The following is a 15,447-nucleotide window of genomic DNA, read 5'->3' as shown; positions in this document are numbered from 1 at the left end:
ATTACCTCCTTCCTGTTAACCCCTCTCAGTTATGGTGAAAGTTTCAGCTTTAAGTTCAAAACCCTTTCCGTGGCCCACAGTGCACATTCCATAAGTATGTGGAAATGGGGTTTTTCTTCCAGAAACGCGGGAGTAGTGACACCCACCCACCTCTCTCACGTCAGCGGCCATAAGACTTTCCCCGAGGAAGGGAATGAGTTTGGAAGTGGCAATCCCTGCAGAGAGGGCAGAGTCACCCTAGATTTCTTCAGCCAACCGAGGGGAACAGCTTCCCATGGAGTTTCACTTGCAGGTGAGCAGAGAGTTTCCCTGCATCTTTCACCATTGCCCCCTGCCTCCCACCTCCCTGCCCCTTGCCCCGTGCATCCAGTCTGTGCTAGAGCAGAGAGGAAGGAGGAACCTCCATTGTGAACACGAGTCAGGGGGACCATCTCAAGGCAGTGCTTGTGGCCTGTCCCACCAGCTCCTTTCGTCAGTCTGTTTGCCCCAGAATCCAAAAGAGGGCCCTTGAGAAAGCCGGGCCACCGCACCTGCCACCCCTATCTTCTTGCACCCCCTGAGCTGCTTCCTTAGAGTACATCCCTGTTGTCTCATAGCCCCTCACCCCCAGCAGCTGGGGTCTCATGGGCTTCCTGCTTTTCCAAGGTTCTTATCTATAGGCAGCCCAGGGAGTGTCCCTTGTGGTGACAATCCATTGACTTTGACTCAAGTCCTATTAATGGACCCTGATTAGGTGCTGGCACCCTGCTAGGCAGGGGACTCTCAGTGCCCAGTGGAGCCAGCAAAGGCTCTTGGAACCTGCGTTCTGGTGACTCATTGGTACTAGAGCTGGGGAAATAGGCACCAATTAGTCAATCACATTATTTATATACACCCTGACCTCAGCCGTCCTTCATCATAGTAGACTCACCTGCTCCAGGAAATCTGAGTAGAGTTTTTCAGGCAAAAAAAGAGGAGGGCAGAGATGAGCAGGAAATCTGTACCTGGAGGCAGGAATGTGGGGGGTGGCGGGGGGAGGAAACCCCACCATATTCGATGGTCTTACTGAGTTTGATCTTACACCAGTGGAAGTGGGTGAGTGTGTGTGTGAGGGGGTGGGGGAGACGTGGGCTAGAGAGATGAGTACATTTCATGTGATTAAAATCTCCCTGGCTCTTCACTGTGAAGGAGGCAAGCGTGGGCTCCTGGAAGCCCGTGGGGAGGCGGCTGCAGGAGGCTGTGGGAAGCTCTCACTCAGGTGAGGAAGGTGGGGCCGCGGGATGTGAGCAGGATTCCCGTCGCCCGGCCACTGCTGTGCTCGGGCACATGCTGCTTGCCTGCTGGTGCGCCAGGCTCTTGACTCCTGTTGTATCCTTGACTCTCAGGGCTGCTCTAGCGTTGAGATTGTCCTTCCATCCTTTCTCAGATGGGGAGACCGAGACTCAGAGAGCCTCAGTCACTGGTTCCCGGCCCCAGGCCCCGTTAGGGGGTGGCAGAGCCTGAGAGTACCTTCTCGAACAAACACTAACGCTAACATGCATCTGGATCCCCAAGGGATCTTGATAAAACCTGGATTCCTACTCAGTAGACTGCTTCTGCCTTGCCCCACCTCCCAGTCCCCAGGGATGCCTGCTGCCAGGCCCTCAACAGGCCCCACACAGCTTGGGGGAGGGGGCACCAAAAAAAGAGCTCTGGGGGCGTGAGGTTTGTGAGGCTGCACAAGTCTGGATCCCCACAACCAGGATGTGGAAGAGGTTCTGGACCGAGACAAGGGGAGTCATAGTACATTTTCACTTCCTACATTTGCCTGCCAGCAGCACAACGCAAAACCCAAATCCAGAAGGCTGAGGTCAGTATCTGGCCCTTCACCCTCCCCCCCCCCCCCCACCTTCCTCCAGGACCACAAATCTCGGCTCCATCCTGTTCTCTGAACTATGGACTGGGGGTCATGTGGGCACACAGATGTCTTGTCAGCAACCAGAACATTTTGTGGGGCACAGGGTTGGGTTGAGAAATCTAATGTGGATGGGTTAGGTACCAAGCTGTCAGCTGTTTCCCTGGACTGGGCTAAAAAAGTGAAAGGGGAAAACCAATCCCCCATTCTTATCTCCCTATCAGAGTGGCCGTCACATCCTTTACATCCGTTACATCCACTAAACGCCAAATCCTTCTCTGCTCCGCCCCTGTGAACTGGCTGGTGTCTGCCTGGAGATGTCAGTGAGGCTGGAGGCTGGGTGTGAGCCCTTGTCTCTAATGACTGGGAAAATCCATTTCCCCTCTTGGCAGCTTGGAGATATTGCAACTGTGGTCTTGGGTCACTGCCAGGCCTGTTCCTATCTATGTTCATGTTTGATTTTAAAAGGGGAGAATGTGTCACTGTTTTCAGCGCTCACCTCCTTCCTCCCCTTTGCCCCCAAATAACTCTGCAGCACTAACTTTCTGTTCCCCACTCTGCAGGCGCTTTGGCAGCCTGCCCTCCTCAAATGGACCCTGTCTGTCTTGAGTCCATTGTCCAAGGACTCCTCACCCAGGTTGGAGATCTGTGTCCAGGTGAAACAGTGGATTCCAGCCACATTGTTTCTTCAGAACATTCTAGCGCTCTGAGATAGGTTGAAGGAAAGTTTCAGGCAAATAATAAATGTCTGCCTCAAGTTAGTAAATATATACTTTTTTCATTTCAGGATTTCATGTCTTTGTAATTTGTTCCAGTGGACAAGAACAGCTTTTGTTTGAGAAAGAACTGAAAAGAAGGTACCTTTGGATTCAGCTCTGATTGCTCTGCTGATTCTTTCTAACACTGGAGCATTTGCAGGACTCGGTGAAGGGAAGGCTTTGTGGTCTATTGTTAGGTGGTTCTTTGAATCTATAAATCACAGGCTGCTGGAAGGGAGGGGCTGCCAGAGATCTAAGAACTGCCTCCAGTCCAGACATGTGTGCACACACATCCCGCCACAACTGCCTGGTATGTGTTCTGAGCACTCAGAGGGGGCCAAGCTGCACTGTCTCCTGGTATTTAGTTTTTGTGTCTCTTGACTCTTACAGTGATGTTCTTGTATCCATCTCAAATTTTTTCGTAGCAGTTCAGACCATCCCAGTCCTGTCAGCTGCTTCGCTCTCCTAGTGCATGTTCGTGGAAGCATAACTGTCCCTGTTTCCTGCAATGGCAGGTCACTTCCTTGTTTTACACATGACTCTTGTAAAACATGCTATTGAAACAAGGAGTGTCCCATGGACATCCTTTTTCACTCTGACAGTCTGGCTCTGCTATTTATGTTCTTTCTCTTGTTCCTTGGCCTTCTCTCTGGTACCAACTGTGAAGACCTTTGCTTTTCTCTAAACCTGACTTTGTCTCATCCACTCCATGGCCAAGTATCCACAGACTCCCTTTACAGAGAATCATCTTATCATTTCTTCATGATCATGATCATGACCATCATCATCATCATCATCATCATCATCATCATCATCATCATCATCAGCCCGTTGATCGTTGATTTTCTCGAGTGGTCTCAGTAATGTCTTCATTCGTCCTAGCCCTGAGATTTTACAAGCCTCTCTTTACTCGTCCTTCCCAACGGTACCACATTGGAGGCTCTTTCAGGGTCAGGGGAATGAGATCCATCTGGTTTTGGCATATGAAAACGCCACTGGGAGCTTGCCAGGCTCTCCCGTGTGGGCAGGAAAACTCTCAGTAGCTTGCCAGGTTCTCCAAGAGGGAGAACTAGACTATAAGATGTCGGAAGTTTGGTTTTATTCTGGGAGCATGGTTTTATAGTCTCTGGATGTTGACCGTTGATGGGATTACATGGCGGGCTGGGGGCAGTTTCTGGGTGTGACCACCGAACTACTGGAAAATGGGGGATCTGGGTGGAAGAGACCCAGTCCTGATCCTAGCAGGCTTGGAGATCTCAGCCCTGGGTCCCACACACCTGGGTTCCTCTGCTGGTTCCTTCATGTGTGGGGCTTGTCCAAACGTGTGGAGAGGGGCCTTGAGCATGGCTGGGCTGGGTTCTGGAGGTTTTCAAATGCTGGAGCTCTGCTCTGCGCAGGGAGGGAAACTCAACCTACCACCTCCAAGGGGCCTCATTGAAGACAGCCAGGCACAGGGGCAAGAGACTCTGTTGAGGAATGACAAACTCCAGCAAAGGGTAAAGACTCCTTTTCTAAGTAGGGTAATTCTTAATTCTTTGTTATAAACAACCAGAAGTCTTTAAATGTGAAGAAACTTGTGGTTAAAGAAAATTTAGAAGACTGAGTTACAAAGTGTATGCCTTTGGTAAGGACAATGAATGGAGGGGGGAATTATAGAGGGGCTGTAAAATGAAAGTCTCTGCCTTTTAGTTTGTTAAAGAAAGTGTTTAGGTGACCTATAAGAGACTTTTAAGGATAAACATGCATTACACTGTGGGCAAAAAAAGATAGTAAGAGCCATGAGTACACTTGAGGGGGTGGGGGGAAGCATAAAAGTCATAGCTATTGAAGCACTTTTTTGATAAGCAGATGATGTGAGAATTAAATAAAGATCCTATAAGACTTTAATATGAGTATTTAAAAAAATACATATTCCAAAAAATACATCTTTGCAACTAAACTTAGGGTAAAGTATTACCAATGAGTTAAAAATTTACTTTGATGGGGCTGGAGTGATAGTACAGTGGGTAGGGCATTTGCCTTGCACGTGGCTGACACCCGGGTTCGATTCCCAGCATTCCATATGGTCCCCTGAGCACCACCAAGAGTAATTCCTGAGTGCAGAGCCAGGAGTAACCCCTGTGCATCGCCAGGTGTGACCCAAAAAGAAAAAAGAATTTACTTTGAGCAGTGTTTTATAGACTCTCGAGAAGGTACAAGAGCCAAAGTGTTGGAAGAACACTGCTCTGATATTTTTTTCATTTTAGCAACATTTAATTTTCACCTTACTAACATTTCTAGATATTAATTATAGGAAATACAATTGTTCAGCTTCTCACTACAGATCCAACCACCATACTTAGCATTTTGTTGTATTTTTTCTCTTCTTGTTCTATGTTGCTCCTTTTCCTCTTCCTCCTCTTCTCTTTTCTCTTCATTCCTCCCCCACTCCATGACGTACCAAGAATTGAACCTGGGTCACCTGCATGCAAAGCCCATTGAGCAATCCATCTAGCCCCCTCTCTTTCTTCCTTTTTAATTATTATTATTATTTTATTTTTCAGCATTGGGTCCTCACACATGTGAGACATATACTGAAATACATCTCTAGCTTCTCATTTTGGTATACTTCCTTCTAATCTTTTTTTTCCCCCTTTAAAATGATCACATAGAGCAATGAGTTTTGTATTTTATCATTTGTTAACATGTTTTTCTACTTAGTAATGAGTATTTTTGGTTTTTTTCTTCTCCATTTCACTGAGGTACTATGGCTTACAAAGTTGTTTATGATGATTTGTTACAGGCATTCAATATTCCATCACCAATCCCAGCACCGCTGTCACCTTCCCTCAATCATTATCTCCATTTTCCCAACCACCCCTCAAGCCTGCCCCTGTAGCAGGCCCACAATGTTTGTAACCAATCAGTGGCGAATGGAATGATCAAAAACTACTTCAGTAAAAGAGAGAATTTGTGAAAAGTGTTGTTCTCATCATGGGGACATTAAGTCCTTGTCTGAGGGTTTGCTAAGTTGTTGCTAGTTAAGCCTTCTGTGTTAATGTTTTTGTTAGTCCAGCTTGGTTGGCTTCCTTATTACATTCCCATCCCATCTGGTGTGCTCCTACTGGGATGTTAGTATTGCAGAGTCTGGAGATGTCCAGAAAATTCAGAATATTTCATTGTACAGTGAGATTACATGGCCGTGGTGATGGAATGTGGGTGTGGTTGCTGGGGCTTCCAGAAGTTCAGGGAGGTGGGGGTAAGATCTCCCACCCCAACTCCAAGAAGGCCTGGAGTTTTCAGCCAAAAAATCCCCCTGTGTCCCTGAAATGTTTGGCAGGTTAACGCCTCTGTGGAGCTCAGGTCTGAGGTGGTGGAGCCCCGCCAGAGGCACGGTGGCAGCTGTTGGGGTGTGAGTGCAGCTGCTGGGCCTTTGGTAGGAAGCTTGGCCCGCCCCCACCCCACCCCACCCCAAGATCAACCCAGAGGCAATAATGACCTTTTTTGTTGTCACTAATACAAGTTGGAAATACAACTTTCAGTACCTATATGTTTTATATCTCAAATTTTGTTTAGCCTTCATATGATTATTCCTACATAGAAATTAATACCTATTCTGTCAAGCCCTCTGAACTACACAAATGCAATAAAGTGTGGAAAGAACTGCACAGTGGACAGCGATGATTGTACATTATGTCAGTTTGATTTCCCCAAGTGAACTATTCTGTATTGTCATAAAATTGTTAATAGTTTTCTGTTTATCAAGATGTCCAACATTGTGCAAAACATGCTATTTGGGTTTAAATTTTAAAGGAAATATATATATATTGTACATGTACACTAGAATTTCTTTTTTTTCCCTAGAAATTTCTTAGACTCTGAGCTAAGGAAATTACTCAAAACACCAAAAAAAAAAATGGCAAATGCACAAAGATGTTCATTATAGTCCCTAAGTAGAAATAATTGAACTACACGATTATATGGAAGAAAGGTTAAGTAAATGATGTTGGATTTGCCGGTTGGACTATTACACAGCTATTAAAAATGATGTTTACAAAACTTTTGTAATAGAATGAAAACATTAGTGTTATCATCTTTGAAAGAAGCAAAGATGGATGGAAAAAGAACGCAAATAGACACCAAAATGGGATTGATGGACTGAGCAGTCGGATGATGGGTGGTTGTTTTCTTTTGCTTTTCTATAATCATGCGTTCCTTGGATGTATTAAAAGATAGATGGGGGAGCCAGGGTGATCATACAGCTGGTAGGGCACTTGCCTTTCATGCAGCTGACCGGGTTCAATCCCTGGTACCCTTATGGTCCCCTGAGTGCAGAGCCAGGAGTAAGTCCTAAGCATCGCTGGATGTGGCCCAGAAACCAAAAATAAATAAATAGAAGGTAGATGGATAGATAAGCCTTATCTTGCACACCATCTGACACGATGTATGCAGAAGAACAAAGCAGAGACCCAGAACTGAGCTCATGTGTGAGGAGTATGGGAGGATTGAGCCCACAAGAACCAGGACTACTGGACAGTGCTCAGAACTACAAAACCTCCCTTGTCTGGGGGCTGGAAGACAAGAGTAAGGAAGGCTGGGTCTTTGAACAAGGTAACACAATCATAAAAGGAGAAACCACAAGAACTGATTCCTCCCTCATTTGCTCCGTTTCCTGAGCAGAGAGGGTGGGACAGCCTTGGAAAGGGGGCACAAGAGCCTTGAGGCTCTGTGTGTGACATGGCCCCAGAGAGCCTGACGCATGCACGTGCTCTCTGAGCTTGCAGAAGTTGAGGAAGGAGGAAGAGTTGGATGGAAACGGCATCAAACTACAGCGACATTTCCTGAGGGGGTGCAAAAAATAAATGAAATAATCTCCAACTTGCAAAAATTTATCAAACCTTACATGTACCCTTCATCCAGGGTATTTTAAATTAAATGTTAAGTTTTATATTCACAGAATAATATAATCATAATCAATTCTAGAATATTTTTATCACCCTTCAAAGACGCCCATACTCATCATCAGTCATTCCCCGTGGTGTGTCCTGCCCCCCAACCCCTTTGGCCACTTTGCTTGTCTGCTTGGTTTTGTCTTTTCTGGACCCCCTTTTTTTACATAAATGGACAAATACTGACCAGAGTCTCTTGTGTCTGACTTGTTTGATGAAGCACGACGTTTTTGGTTTTGTTAGGAAAGAGTTTCACCTGATGGCATTGTCAAGTGCAACATTTTTAAGATTTATCTGTGTTGTAGTGTAACATACTTTGTTCCCTTTTGTGGGTCCCTGAGTATCCTCCCCCAAGGCAAACAACAACCAGATCACCCCTAGGTTCAGTGACAGCCCAGCCCCCTCCTCATGGAGTCACATAAAACACGCTGAATGCAGGCAGCTCTGATGTGTGACATCACGCAGGAGGTGCTGTTCCCCAGGGCCACGCTTTAAATTCAGTGCTAAGGTTGATGCTGGGGACCAGTCATGTAGGTACCCTCTGCCTAGCACATGACAACATTCCAGACTCCAGAAGGAAAGCATGTGTTAGCACCAGTCAGGGGACCTTTAAACACCTTCACAGTGAGAGAACGGTGAGAATGCTCACGTCACTCAATTGAAGTTTCCAGATGCCAGCTGAGGTCCAGCATGTGAACAAGCCTTCCTAAGGCTGGAAATCTCAGGCTTGCCATATCTACCTAGCAGTGCTGCCTGTCTGGCAACTGAGTGTTTCCCTTTTTTCTGTGAAACCATTTTCCAAAGTGATTGCACCGTTGTCATTTCTACCAGCATTATATGAGGGCTCCAATTTCCCCACACCCTAGGCAACACTTGTTCGTGTCCATTCTTTTTTTTTTGTTTGTTTGTTTTTTTGTCACACCCAGCGATGCTCAGGGGTTACTCCTGGCTCTGCACTCAGGAATCACTCCTGGCGGTGCTTGGGGGACCATATGGGATGCTGGGGATCGAACCCGGGTTAGCCGCGTGCAAGGCAAACGCCCTACCTGCTCTGCTATCGCTCTGGCCCTGCCCATTCTTTTCTTTGTGGGGTTGGAGGTCACCTCCTAAGTGGCCCTCACATCCTGAGGTCCCATCGGTGATTCTCTATGCCAGCTTGGCCAGTGGTTCAATAAGAAAGGCCCAAGGATGTGGTCCTGCCAGGCTCTTTGGCACCATCTCTGGGCTTCCCTGATGGTGCTCAGGGACCCATGTTGGGGTGGTGGGCGGAGGGGGGAGTCTAGGCCTGCCCCTGACCACTACACTATCTCCCAGCTCAACGTGCCTGTCTTTTAAAAAGCCATATACATCCTAATAAAACTAGTAAGTTTTTTTTATTAATTCACCATGAGGTACAATAACAAAAATTTCATGTTTGAACTTCTATCATATGGTCATCAAACACCCATCCCTTCACCAGTGCATGTTTTCCATCACCAAAATCCCCAGTATCACCCCCCTCCCCACTCCACACTTCCCCCTGCCTGTGTAGCAGACAATTTGCAAAGTATTCTTTCTCTACTTTACCTTCGATATTTTGAGACCAGTCTTACCACCCTTCATACCTGCCGAAAGTGCAATGCTAGACAATGTGTTTTGTATTGCTTGTTATGGATATAATATAATGTCACACGGCCGCAACAGTGCTATAGGAATTCTAAGCTTTTTTTTTTTTTTTTGCTTTTTTTGGGTCACACCCGGCGATGTACACGGGTTACTCCTGACTGCACTCAGGAATTACTCCTGGCAGTGCTCAGGGGACCATATGGGATGCTGGGAATCGAACCCGGGTCGGCCACGTGCAAGGCAAACGCCCTACCCGCTGTGCTATTGCTCCAGCCCCAGAATTCTAAGCTTTTAATTATTAGGGTCTGAAGAAATCGCTGCAGCAAGTTGCTCAGGTCCGAGGTTCATTTGTGTGTCTCTGGATTATGGCCGTGTGGGAGCTTAAGTAGCCGGTGGGCAGATGTGGCATCATCTTGGCGTCTCATCGGGGCCAGGGGAAAGAGGAGGGCCCACTCCTCCCCTGTCCCGTGAGACTTGGGATTTACTGTCATCACTTCTCGTACCTGGAGCTTCTCGCTGGCTTACAGAAAATGGCGCCTGCCAGAGCTCTTAGAAGGCAGGTGAAGGGACAACAGCTGCCCCTCTCTGGAGCAGCCTGGCAGAGAGGGCCTATTGCAATGTCCTGGGCCATCTCTGCTGCAAGTTGCTCGGGTCCGAGATTCGTTTGTGTGTCTCAAAACTAATAAGTTTTTAAGTTAGTGATTTTTAGGCATTTAGAACAAATGTGTTTTGTGGAGCAAAATTAGGTTCTCGAAGAACAAATCAAATTAATCTAACCTGTGATTTTCCTTAAAAAGAAAAAATTGAAAACCACCAAAGCAATACCCTATTCTCTCTGTACTAGGGCAGAGTGTGTGTGTGTGTGTGTGTGTGTGTGTGTGTTTCAGCCTTATGTACAATAGCTTTATGTCCAAATGGAGACACGGGGGTTGTGCCGATTGTTGGCAGGCTCCTCCCTGACAGATGAGCCGTTAAGTGCTGGATCCAGGAGCGAGACCCTGCTGCTATTTCCTGATGTCGTCCTCAGCCTGGGCCCGACTGTTTCTGTTCAAAACTCAGGGGGAGACACAGATGGCAGTCCCATTGAGTTTGCAGATTGCCCCAAGCTTGTGTACAGGTGTGCGTGCCTGTGTGTGTGTGTGTGTGTGTGTGCGCGCTCGCGAGCGCGCATGCATGCACACAACATACACACACACACACACACACACAGTGAGAATAATAAGATCTGGTTCCAGAAGGAGAATTTTTTACAGGGGAGGGAGGCTTACCCAGCAGTGCTCAGGGGCTTTCCTTGGCTCTGTGCTGAGGAGTGACCCTGGTGGTGCCCAGGGGACCATCTGCAGTGCTGGGGATCACACCTGGGTTAGCCTCATGCAGGGCAAGTTACCTCCTGCACTCTCTTTCCAGCCTCCAGAGGGATTCAGACAGCCTGGGAAGTAAGCAGGGCTCAAGAAGGTGTCACTATTTGGGTCAGAGAGTAAGTCCATACCTCTAAGGTTGGGTGCCGATATAACCAGGCAGAGAATACTTTAGTTTCTGCCCCCCCCACCACCACCACCTGAGGATAGCCCCCCTAACAGTGGGTGACAAGGCTTGGAGCATCTGGAAAACATTTTGTGTGGGCCTGCAGTTTCAGGGGACTCAGCTGTGCTGTGGGGGGCCCTGTTGGAGGGATGGGCTGCTGAGCACACCCACTGATGGCTGAAGGCGATGTGAGAATTAGGTCCCCCTGGCGAGAAGTCTGTAGAAGCCCTTTTTAAATTTAATTTTATCTATTTGTTGTTTTGAATTAAACTCTGAACATCGTGCTTTACAAAGTTGTTTATAATACAGTTGTTTCAGGTATTTAATATTCCAAAACCAGTCCCACCATGAATGTTCCCTTCCCTTAACCAATGCCCCATTTCCCACCCACCCCCCCACGCCTGCTCCCTTAGCAGGCACAAAATAATTTTTTTCTATTGCTTGTTACAATTTCATAATGGTATTGCTAAAGTCATGGCCTGAGAGTTGACTGAACTGTTAGGAATTGAGCCTTCTGTATTATTGTTGCTGTCACTCATCGAGCTTAGTGGGTTCTACTCAATTTTCCCATCTAATTTTCTGTGCTTCTGTTGGGCTGTCAGGCCTGTGAAGTTTGGAGGTGTCACACAGCTGCATAAGCAGCCACATGCTTCAGGAGTTTTTGAGCTGGGATTACCAGCTGCAGGTGTCTCTCTGGCGTCTCTCTGAGATCAGTCATGAAGCTGGGCCATTTCTCTGGCAGCGGCGGGAGCCAGATGTAGGTGGGTGGAGCACTGGGCTTTTGGCACTGGGTCTGCCCCCATCCTGCTAAGGCTCCAGTGGTCTGGGCCCAGTGGCAGCTTGGCCTACCTGGGCTAACTCAGCTGCCGGTATGTCTTCACGACTGATCTCAGTGTGTCTGACTGAGATCAGTCGTGAAGCTGGGTGTGTGGGAGCTTTTGTGCTGTTTTCCTCAGGGTTGCAGGGGGAAGATTTGAACGAAGAATTTGGTGGCATTCTGCCATTGAATAGGCTGTCTGGGAAGGCAGTGAGACCCACAGCACTGGGAGTGCTCAAAGAGAAAGGACTGGATCTTTCTCCTTTGCTCAGGCAGGCAGTAGCCCTGGGTGAACGCTGCATCTTAGAACTGCGGCAGCATGAAGTAAGGGCCTATAAATCTCGAAAGCCAAGGTCGGAAATCACCTAAGGCACAAGCCACCTGTGTAAGATTTGCCGTTCTGGGCTGGAGCGATAGCACGGCGGGTAGGGCGTTTGCCTTGCACACGGCCGACCCGGGTTCAAATCCCAGCATCCCATATGGTCCCCTGAGCACCGCCCGGAGTAATTCCTGAGTGTAGAACCAGGAGTAACCCCTGTGCATGGCCAGGTGTGACCCAAAAAAGCAAAAAAAAAAAAAAAAAAAAATTGCCGTTCTGTGGTGAGCCTCCCAGTCTGACCTGTCCTTCAGGACAGTGGGAGACCTACGAAACATTCCTGAGACAGATACTTGTCCTCTTGGCAGGCCCTCTTTTGCTCACGTGCCCCTGCCCTCTGACCTCTTACCTGTCTTACAGGTGATGTCTGTGGTTCACACTCTGAGCCACATGTCAAGCTCCAGAGCCAAGTTTTCTGATGATTCTCTTTTTTCTCCCCTCCTTCCTGTCCCCTTTCTGATTACTCTTACCTTTATTCAGGAAATCTTTTAATTTTTGTTTTTTTGGGCCACACCCAATGGTGCTTGGGCCTTAGGGCTCTGCGCTCAGGGGTCATTTCCAGTGGTGTTCAATGGACCATAGGGGGTACCAGGAATCAAACCCTGATCAGCCGCATGCAAGCATCCTACCTATTGCCCTGTATCTCCAGCCTCTATTCAGCAATCCTTTAACAAGCAGCTATTGTGTGCCAGTCCCTGGATGAATTGCTAGGCAGGTAGCAGTGGCTGGTAGGGGAATGGACCAAACAGTGGCATGACCAAAGAATCAAGTATAAAAGCCGAGTGGGTCTGCAGAGACTTGGATCAAGAATGTAGGTTAGGAGGCAGAAGAAATAATTCAAGGGGACAGATGCATGCTTTGCACAAATAAGACCCCACGTTTAATTCCATGTACCATATGGCTGCCTGAACACTCCAGGTATAATCCTGGTGGCTCCCAGGCAGCGTGTTACTCCCAGGCCCATACCTATAGGACTGTGTCACCAGGAGTAGCCCCTGAGCACTACTGGAGAGCCTCTTGTACCGGAAAAGGGATCAGAGATGCTCACTGGCAGAGAACATGCTACTACTCATGTTCGCAGCTACTACTCATGTTCACTCCATCCCCCACCCCAAAGGGAAGAGTGGAGGCTAGACTTACTCGGTGAGGGCTCCCTGCAGACGTGCCCGTTTAGCTGGAAAGTGTGGGAAAGCTGTTGTCAGGGAGTCCAGGGCGGGGCCAGGAGAGCTTTCCCAGTACAGCACAGATGCATGGCCAGTGCTTTCTTAGGGTGTACTAGGCAAAGAGGGCCCACCTGAGTGGGGGACCTCCTCACCCCTGCTCACTCACTAGGCCCCTCATGAGCCAAGGTGGGGAGACGTGGGTGTAGAGGGACTCCGTGTACTTGTTACTTGTGTGTGTGTGTGTGTGTATGTGTGTGTATGTACTTGGATGTGTGTGTGTGCATGCGCACATGTGCCTGCACGCATGCGCGCATTGGGAGCTTTTCTCATTGCCTTCTGAATGCTGTTTCAGTGACTTGGGGATTCTTTGTGCCTTCACTCCCCACCATTGATTTTGATGACTATGAGAACAGGCCACGTTCCAAACATCTCCACATCCCTGCAGTGACAGCTCCTTTGAGAACATGCAGATACCTATGATTCTCTTAATTACTCCTCTACACCCACTTTCCTCATTCTCTCTGCAGGAGGGTTTGGGGGTAAGGAGCAGCCTCCCCCTTCGACCTCCACGCCTGCTTTCCTGCTGCTATTTATGTTTTAACAGCCTCCCGCAGCTCTCCTCTGTCACCCCCTCCCTGCTCCCCTCACACTGACTTAATTGAGGGGCCCCTTAGATAGGAGAGACTGAGGGAGGAGGCCGGTCTCCCTCCAGCACTCATACCCAGCAATTAGTTTCCGTTATTGCCAATTCAAGATAAGTAGAAAATAACAGAGGAATGGAACCAGGACTCCCAGCCCAGACCCAGGGCTTGGCGTACGTTACCATGACATTTGCATGTGTGCCACGTGGCAAACCACATATCAGGCCCAGCAGGCGGCTGGGTTCTGCTGGTCTGGAAGTCAAACACGCTGGATCCCAGCCCTACTGCCAAGCCACCTTTGCCACATGCTGCCTCGGAGCCTCACCATGCACGAAGTGAGGAGATGGTACTAAATTCTTCTGCCGTGTCACTGAGCATCTAGTCCACACACCTGTCAGGCTTCTTCCCCTCCTGACCTGTGCATCGGGGCCGTAGCAGAGTCTCTGGGTGGGAATTGCTGACCAGAGTTGCTGCTTTGTTCTTGGCCTAGGGAGAGTGTGGAGAGTGCTGGTGGGGAGATTTGGAAAGCAAGCGGTGGAGGCCGGGAAGTGGGCCTGGAGGTAGGAGAAGAAAAGCCAGAGGTGGCTGGAAGGGAGGGGAGGTGTGTGAGTGACGTGCCCTGGGAGGGCCAGGTCTCCGCTGTGATCCACAGGCCTGTACTTCTCAGAGGATCTGGGGATCTTGTGAGATCCCACCACAGGAACTTGTCAGAAGGCAGGTCCTTGGGCCACAGTCCAGACCCTTGGCGTCAGCACCCCTGTGGTTTGGTTTTGTTGATTGTGGCAAAGCAGGTCATGTTCTACCCATCTCAGAGCTCTGGCAGCTGAGGTGGTCAGAGGTGGGTGGTCACTTGCCAGAGCCACAAAGGTGGTGGCAAGGTTAGGGTGAGGACACAGGCCTCTGACGTGAAGCCTGAGTTCTTTTGGCTGCCATATCCTCCCACCCACCTGTCCTAGAGCTGTCCCCCACCCCACTGCCTGCCCCAGTGCCCGCCTCCGACTCACGCCTCTGCAGCTTGCCAGGGGAAGAATAAAGGGATCTCCGGGGGCCTGAGCAGCAGGGCTGGGGCCAGAGCACCTTGCTGTCACCTAGGATTCAGTGCCAAGTACAGCAAGGGGACCAGGGGTTTGCCTGCTGCTCCCGACATGCAGATAGCAGCACTATTGCTCTTTCACTTTAGAAAGTAGCAAGAACTGAGTGACGAACTCACTAAGTGTCCGTGCGGGCTAAGCCTGAGGTGGGTGCTGTGGGGGATGCAGGCAGAAAAAAAATGTATTTTCTGAGTTCAAGAGGCTTAGGGATCAGAGCCAGGGAGATTCCAAAAATAATGATAGTGACCAACCAGGATGCTGGGAGTCTGGGATGGCCAGGGCGGGTCAAGCCAAGGGCTAGAAGAGTTGAGACTCACGACGTGGCTTTCCAGGGACAGAATTTGAGGCTTAGAGCCAGGCCAAGGATATACTGACGGCCCTTGGACAGGTTACCCCATGTCTTTGACCATCTCACCTAGAATATGGAGTCAGTTGGCAAGACTTAGCTCCAGGGAATGTTCGGAGTGTCCGTCTCCTGCTCTTCAGAGGATTACTTTGGGCCAGAACAAAATGGAGAAAACTGCAGGGGCAAAATGAGGCTCTCTACGTTGACCCCAAAGGAGGGTTGAGATTCACTTTGTGCTTTTTGTGTCTTTAAGGAATCCATGCAGAGACTCTTGATGTGTGGGGTTGACTGTGAATACAGTGATGGTTAGGGGACATTGTGGTCT

At 48.8% G+C, this 15,447-nt stretch overlaps 1 protein-coding gene across 2 annotated transcripts in view; it reads left to right on the top strand.

Annotated features, from left to right (window-relative positions):
* The window catches only part of MAN1C1 (mannosidase alpha class 1C member 1), a 157,631-nt gene that overhangs the window by 47,839 nt on the left and 94,345 nt on the right, over window positions 1–15,447 (top strand). The window lies entirely within an intron of this gene.

The sequence above is a fragment of the Sorex araneus genome, chromosome 5 (genome assembly GCF_027595985.1).
Source record: "Sorex araneus isolate mSorAra2 chromosome 5, mSorAra2.pri, whole genome shotgun sequence".
NCBI lineage: Eukaryota > Metazoa > Chordata > Mammalia > Eulipotyphla > Soricidae > Sorex > Sorex araneus.
This window is presented reverse-complemented; position numbering and strand designations above follow the sequence as displayed.